Source organism: Medicago sativa, chromosome 6, assembly GCF_051527215.1.
Source record: "Medicago sativa cultivar Bolivia chromosome 6, Bolivia_mono, whole genome shotgun sequence".
NCBI classification, from domain to species: domain Eukaryota; kingdom Viridiplantae; phylum Streptophyta; class Magnoliopsida; order Fabales; family Fabaceae; genus Medicago; species Medicago sativa.
The window spans coordinates 85456686-85464566 of record NC_140754.1 but is presented as its reverse complement, the minus strand read 5'-3'; the positions used below and the strand labels follow the sequence as shown (position 1 = coordinate 85464566).

At 33.7% G+C, this 7881-nt stretch overlaps 2 long non-coding RNA genes and 1 pseudogene across 3 annotated transcripts; 1 reads left to right on the top strand and 2 right to left on the bottom strand.

Annotated features, from left to right (window-relative positions):
* Positions 1–315: 315 nt before the first annotated feature.
* On the bottom strand, positions 316–1201 carry LOC146917663 (cytochrome P450 71D10 pseudogene; annotated as a pseudogene).
* Positions 1202–1256: 55 nt separating this feature from the next.
* On the top strand, positions 1257–3053 carry LOC146917662 (uncharacterized). Its single transcript, XR_015014196.1, has 2 exons — positions 1257–2174; positions 2254–3053. It is a non-coding gene; the product is annotated as an uncharacterized LOC146917662 (long non-coding RNA).
* A 1157-nt stretch (positions 3054–4210) lies between these two features.
* Positions 4211–7633, bottom strand: LOC146917661 (uncharacterized). Of its 2 annotated transcripts, none has more exons than XR_015015803.1 (4): positions 7475–7633; positions 7070–7241; positions 6721–6843; positions 4211–6582 (listed from the first exon to the last, which is right to left on the bottom strand). It is a non-coding gene; the product is annotated as an uncharacterized LOC146917661 (long non-coding RNA). The 2 variants fall into 2 exon arrangements; XR_015015804.1 differs by having other exon boundaries at positions 4211–6387.
* Between the last annotated feature and the right edge of the window lie 248 nt (positions 7634–7881).

Genomic DNA, 7881 nt, shown 5'->3' with positions numbered 1-7881 from the left:
ATTAGGGATTGGATTGTTGCATCTTGAACTATTTTTACACCAGCGACACTAGACGATGTTATGCCTACGACGATGGTACTCAAAGACAATGAGTCTAGTATGATGGAATGACGAACGAGACAGACGGTGGAGATGAATGTATGTTGCAGTGTTGTTAATTTTTTTCTTATCATGTCAAGAACAAGTGTGCACCAAACACATGATAGGATAAAATGATGCTATCATTTTTCTTATCACGTGTGCACCAAACACATGACAGGATAAATGTTTATCATGTCACTATCATATCCTATCTTTATTCATTTTCTAATCCTATCATGTCTCTATCATATCCTGCGCACCAAACGGGAATTCTTCATTGTGACCGCTCTTGTGATCATCGATGATATCTTGCAATATCATATCAACCTTCCTATGAAGTGTTTCCATTTTGGTCTTCACTCTACTAAATCTTTGAAGCATTTTAATAGAAGGATACAAATCAACAATACGAAATCCTCCCAACAAACTCGCTACTTCCTCAATTGCTGATTTGAATAGTTTTTGGTGTTTGTTCCTTTTTCCGAAAGCTGCTCGCGCCACTATCCCATATGTCAATGAAGAAATCTCTTGAGTGAGATTAACGACATATCCTTCACTTGCAAATATATTGATTTAACAAGATCCAACGCTTCTTCTTCTCTTACAAATCTAAATGATTGTACACGCTTCACACTTAATAGTTGTTCAACGCAAATCTTTCGTAGTTGCCTCCAGTTTTCTCCATATGTAGAAAAGACAATATCTGTAGCATTGTAAGTAAATATTGAGGACAAAAGAAGGTTTGGCCTGTCACAAAAGGCGAGGTCATGTGTTTTCATAATCTCTTTGGCCATCGATGGTGAACTAAGTATTAGGTGTGATACCTCTCCTAGTTTTAGGAACATTAAGGGTCCATATTTCTCTGCCAAATTTTTTAAACGGTGATGGGGGAGCGAGCTACTGATAATTTGATGTATGTTACCTATTAGGGGTAGTGTCCATGGTCCAGGTGGTAAATTGATAGTGGAATTATTACAACTCCATCTTTTAACTATTTTGATTATCACCAAGAGGAAGAGAAAGGAGGCCACGAAGGTGATATTAGAAAAAGTGTTGTGAAGATCCATGACGGTGGTTGATCCAAGAACTAAAGAAGAATGCCTAGATGAAGTTATATGTGTACAAGTCATATGCATTTTCAAGACAGTGCATAAACGTGAAAATTAATAGAGTCCTGATACACATACACCCTAACGTGGCAATACCACTCCTACACCCACATGAAAAAATGACATGTGGCAATGTGGGCCCCACACTCCACTCATCCTTAAGCAGTTAGTGATTTACTACTACTGTTGTGCAGAACTCTGCTTCTCATCGCACCCAGTTCTCTTCTCTTCCCTCACTCAAACACCAACCACAAAAATTAAAATCAAAATCAAAATCAAAACTAACAAAAAAAAACCTTAAATTCAATTCTTAACCTTTCTTCCATCATTCTTATTCATCTCTTTCACACCATTCTCATTCTCTTCATGGCTTCTTCACTTTCCTCTCCTCTCTGCACGTGGCTTGTTGCTACTTGCATGTCAGTCACGTGTGACTCTCACTCTTCTCAATCTCATTGTTCTCGTCGTCGCAGCAGGAACAACCACCTTAATCTCTCTTCTCCCAATTGAATGCCCCGTTCTGGTAATTTCACACTTTTTTTAATATTATTAATTACTCAATTTTCATTTCATTTTATTATTTTAAGTTTATTCGTTAATTCTGATGTTTATTATTTTTTTTTTCTTATTTGTAGTTTATAATTAATTTTTATATCATGATGAATTTTATGTTAGTTATTTTGAAACAATAAGCATTTGATTTTAGTTTTTTTCCTTGTTTATGTATCAGCTTTGTTTATTTATTTTTGCAAATGTAAATATGCTTGTTGTTTTAATTTATTAATTAATTTGCTTATATCTATATATGAAGCGCAGACACTGACACATCGACACCAATAATATGTACTGAATTATTTGAATGTAGTCACTTGTGTTGTGTCCGGACACGCCTTTGATCAGAGATATCGGTGCTATAATAATCTACTTGATGGTGTTAGTGGGATAAGCGAGATTAATGGTTTTGATTGTGCACAATATCCAACGGTAAACAATATTTCTTCCGAAGTTCATTCCTATTCGTGCCTTTTGTAGTTTTTTGATATTAAGTATTCTCTGTTTCCAGAGGATTGCTGGGGAGATCAAATCTTTCTCAACTGATCGCTTTGTAGCACCAAAGTTTTCAAAGAGGATGGATAAATTTATGTTGTATCTGCTGACAACTGGAAAAAAAAAGCCTTGGTCAATGCTGGAATTACTGAAGAAGTAATGGATGAGTTAGATAAAACAAAATGTCGTGTTTTGATTGGCTCCGGAATGGGCGGAATGTGGTGTTTTGTGGTCTCAAATTGATTGTTTGCAGTCTGAGTCATCGAGAAATATTTTTATTTGCTTATGAATCTGCTGTTGATATGCTATTGACAAGACTTATTCCGATTGGAATGTTAGAAGCAACAACATTGTTCATTTTTCTGTTGCAAATACATATACGACTCCACAAGGCACCAGATGTTATTATGTTTTTTGTTTGTGCTTCAAGTGATGAGAATGTTGCCTACTGTGGTGAAAGGCTTGATCACCCTTCGAGAGAATTTTCTGATTTCAATATCCTAAGGGATCATTGTGCTCGTCCCTTTGGTTATCTTATTTGGATACATGTCTATTTGCTACAAATTCATGCCAAGATGTCATTTGAAGAATGTGTGTTTGCTTTCAAGGTTGATGACATTGACATGTTTATTTCAACTGATTATAGCTTGTTTTAAAGGAGTTAATTGCTTTTAAAAAAATTTAAGACATCAATAATTGTCCCATGAGTTATCTCTTTTGAACAGAATTATTTACATCTGGGAAATATAAACTAGCCAAATATATGGTCTGTATGACCACATTTTTACAAATACATGACCACTATTTTTTCATAAATCAGAACTTGTCCGTCCTTAGGCGTGATAAACTTGCCGATTGTAAAACTGTTTATTTATGGTTGGAAATGCTTTTAGTGCAGTGATCAAATGAGATCATGCGTTCGATTCGCCTAAAACGATATTATTTACACATGGTAAATATAAACTAGCCAAATATATGGTATGTGTGACCACATTTTTACATATGCGTGACCACTATTTTTTCAGAAATTAGAACTTGTCCGTCTTTAGGCGTGATAAACTCGTAAATTGTAAAATAAGTTATTTATTATTGGAATTTCTTTTAGTGCAGTGATCAAATTAGATTGTGTGTTTGATTTGCCTAAAACAAGATTATTTATACCTGGTAAAGATAAACTAGCCAAATATATGGTATGTGTGACCACATTTTTTAATATGCGTGACCACTATTTTTTCAGAAATTAGAACTTGTCCGTCTTTAGGCGTGATAAACTTGCAGATTGTAAAAGAAGTTATTTATCGTTTGAAAGGCTTTTAATGCAGTGATCAAATGAGATCATGCGTTCGATTTGCCTAAAACGATATTATTTACACCTGGGAAAGAAAAACTAGCCAAATATATGGTCTTTATGACCACATTTTTACATATGCGTGAACACTATTTTTTCGTAAATTAGAATGTCTCACTGACAATTGGCTTGAATTGCTTTTTTTTTTTTTTTGCACATGTAAGTTACAGATAACCAAATAAACGAACAATATAACCATAATTTGTCAAAGGCGTAACCATTTTTTCGTAAATTAGAATGTCTCACGACTAGTTTTAAACACATGAAAGAAAAAAAAAACATGGTTACGCCTTTGTAAAATTGTGGTTACACACTTCAAATATTTGGTTGTACATAATTTTCCTGTGTAAACAATATTATTTTAAGGCGAGTTATCACTGAAAGTGATAAAATGTAGTGAAAACAATATCATTTTAAGGCGATATATGTATTCGAGTTTAAACTATTTACTCATTGTTTGATGATAATAAAGTGAGGTGAATGATCTTCATTGTTTGACAGACTTTAGGAAAACTATCCAAAAATGATCTGCGTTTAACCATTTTTTAACAAAGGTGTAACCACATTTTATTTTCATGACCAAATTGTCTTTATCACTATTTCACATGATATTAAGAGTTCAAGAAACATAGAATCTATATCTTTTGATATTTCAGTGATAAATTTCCCATTGATTTACAATAAATAAGCAATGTTTACAATACCTTAATATTACACATCCAAGTCAAAACATTACAAAGAAATCTGTCAATTATCAAAGAATCACTCATTCTTTCTTGAGCCACTATATCATGTTATGGTCCTTCCCATACACTTTTCATCTTTTCTTCTAGTACAACCAATCCCTCCTCTTTGTTAAACTGGTAATACAAGACCTTGACTTTCATGATTCCAAGATCTTTCTTATCTTTCACCTTGGGTATATCAAGTCATGACAATTGACAACAACCTAAATTGAAGCTTCTTTTCAGTTTGTACTTCCAGATCAAGGGGTAATATTATAATTCCATTCCCAATCGTTTATATTGCTCAATGTCATCATTAAAAACCTGAAGTGTTAGTTATTGAGTCTTCTTGCAATCAACTAATTTTTTTGATCCCAAACAACAAACACATTACTAATCATTATCAAATGCAAAATAAAATATGCCACAAAACAACTCCAAAAATGAAAAATTACATACGGGTCCAATTTATACCAACAACAATCACATTAATATATGTACCTTGTTCCAAGAAACTTATAGAAACTGCTATTCAATTTCATACCAATGATCATCAATTGCAGAAATAGGAAAACTGAAATCCTCTAAAACATACATGTAGTACTTATAACATGAGTTATATGTGAATAATTTTCTATATTTGACAAACTTCTTCATTCCAATTAGTCTCCTTCTCACTATTTCTACGCGTATTTTTTGTGCAATGCCTACATCTGAGGCAATTTGCGGGATCTTAACTGATATGCAGGGTTCATATGTGAACTATTGTATAACTTTCTATATCCGAGTTAGGAAAACTAACAAAAATTGTGCTAGAATTCACCATTATTTTTCAAATGAGTTACCCTGTGTGAGATGTGAATTACTAAAAAAAAGATTGAGAATGACTGAACCATGTTTTATCCGGGGGTGCAATTTTTATTTTCATATAGATTTTGTCTCTTTCTCACTACTTGTCTATGTGCTCTCTTTGAAAGGAATAAATCTGAGTACTTATCAAAGTTGAATAATGAGCATGAGTGAGAGGTGAACATACATCCACCTTTTACAGACTTTAGGAAAACTAACCCGAATTGAGAGACACTTAACGACATTTGACTAAGAATTTTTGGCACAATCTCTACGTCATATTAATCAGAGGATCAACAAAAATCTGACTAAATAATTGGGGGAAAACTTGTGAGTTTTTACTAACAAACAATACAATGAGAAGTGAATGATCTTGTATGTATAACATGTTTTACACAAACAAACTCAAAAATAGATGCACTTAACCAACACAAATTACAATCCCAAACTCATATGCAATTCCAATCAAATGCAAGCATTAACATAAGAAGAACCTCAAAGCGGGTAAGAAGCAAAATGTTCATAAAACTATAAGTATCAAATCTCATATTGGCAAACAGCCAAAATGAAACAATCCGACTGAGATTTCAGAAAAATTATGAACTAAACATCATAATAATATCATTCAACATTTAACACAAATATGTCCCAAAATTAGAAACATACACTTATATTTTACAAAATTATTTTGGAAAACAATTCCAAAATTTGTAAACTTATTTCAAAGCAAATTTTGGTCTTTACCAGGTTTGGGTATAGGGTTTAACAGCTAATTTCAAAACAAATTTCAATTTTGGAAAAGTGCATCTATTGGTTGGTGTTTCATGACTAGAGACATCTTCAACCACGTCTTCTTTTGCTTTACCCCATAATTCATATAAAACTCATCTTCCTATTACTGTTACCGATATCGGTCTTAACAATATAAAACATTCAAAATCAAAATTTACTAAATTCATAACTATTAATTACTTATCAGTGTTTATCCAATTTTTGAGAGCAATCACCAAAATCCACAAACCTTAAATACAAAGCCACATCACAAAATGGAATAAAAAAAACTAAGATAAAGTTCACCTTCAACATAGAGATTCAGTTTCCGACCGGATTCCGTCGATGTGATCTCCAACAATGATAGAATAGGGTCATGACAGATAGAGGGAACAGGGTCACACGAAGATTATGATGCGGCCGTGAGTGTTAGCCTACGGTGGTTGCAGGGCCGTCCCTGAGAATTCGGAGGCTCGGCTCAGGGAATGAAAAGAGGCCAGTGATAAAATCAAAATGTATTTTTTTTAAAAGAGCAATGTTCTATTTATATTTTTTAAAAGATAAATACAAGGTGCCGTATATATGCGGTACACCCATAGGAACTAATTCTAATATGCCTAAAAGGCTAAAACAAGAGGACATAAAATGAAACCTGTTGGTAGACATTAAACACATATCAACATTTAGCAGGGCAGTTTGTTAAAAAAAAAAACATTTAGCAGGGCAGTATCTATCACAAACTAAACACCCAGAAAAAACTGAGGTACAATACATAAGTGATTGTAGTTACCTTGTGAAGTCCCTCTCAATTTCCCAACAGCTATGAATTCCAATATTCTTTCCTTCACATGTTAATCCATAATGGTCTTCATCAAGAATCTTTTGTGCCCAAGTAACATGAAAGTTCTCATCACTGGATTATGAAATTAACAGATTCAGACTCATGGTATTCATGACAGTAACTTACAAAATGCATACTTAGTTCATCCAAGAGCCTATGAAAATTATGCTTATGCATTTTAGTTGTCAACTTCTAAGGTTCTTGCTGAAACCTTGTTCTAGGGGGGCTGCGTTCTCCATGAGGCATACATCGAAATCTCTAGCAATAATGATAAGAATGAAATTACATGTATACAAACCTGTATTCACCCCAAGGCAGTGCAGTCAACCAGTCCAAGTAGTTACGGGTAACACTGAATTCACTAGAACTAGCCTCCAATAGCTGTAGCTTTGCGAGTTCCTCGTCTATAACTTGTAATACATGAGGTGGGCATTTTTCTCGCTTAGGTTCAATCCTTTCCCTGAATTTACCTGAAATAAAAAGTAAATTCAATTATACATTGAAATTTGAATAATTTTAACAAAACCCCCAAAACAGTAAATATGAAGAAATCAAATATTACTACTGTCTACTTCTATTAATAATCAACCAAATCTCTATCAATCTCTATTTTAGCAATTTCAACATTCAACAAAAATCACCCAATTTCATGAAAGGAAGTAAAATAAATCAATGAAAAAGAGGTTATTTACTTAGCACTTACCAAACAGTGTTGTTTACTTGGTTTGGAAAAGCAGAATCAGTGAATTAGTGATTTGGTGTGAAGGAAGAAGAAGAAGGAAAGCCTTGATGATGGATTGATGGTGAAGCAGTGATGATGCAGAAATCGGTGATGCCGTTGCCGTGATGGAATGGATGAAGTGAAACGCGTGAATCAATGAAGAATGAAGAATGGAGAACGGCAGAACACGTGAATTTACCAAACCACCCCTTATCACGTGAATTTACCAAACCACCCCTGCCACATCAGCGGGTGTACCAAAAGGGTGTACCAAAAGAGTGGTTCACCAATCTTTTTCCAAATTAATACTCCCTTCGTCCTTCAACATAAAAATATTTGTATTAAAAAAAGTTGTTGGAGTAATAAAAACATTTACAAAAGTTATGGGT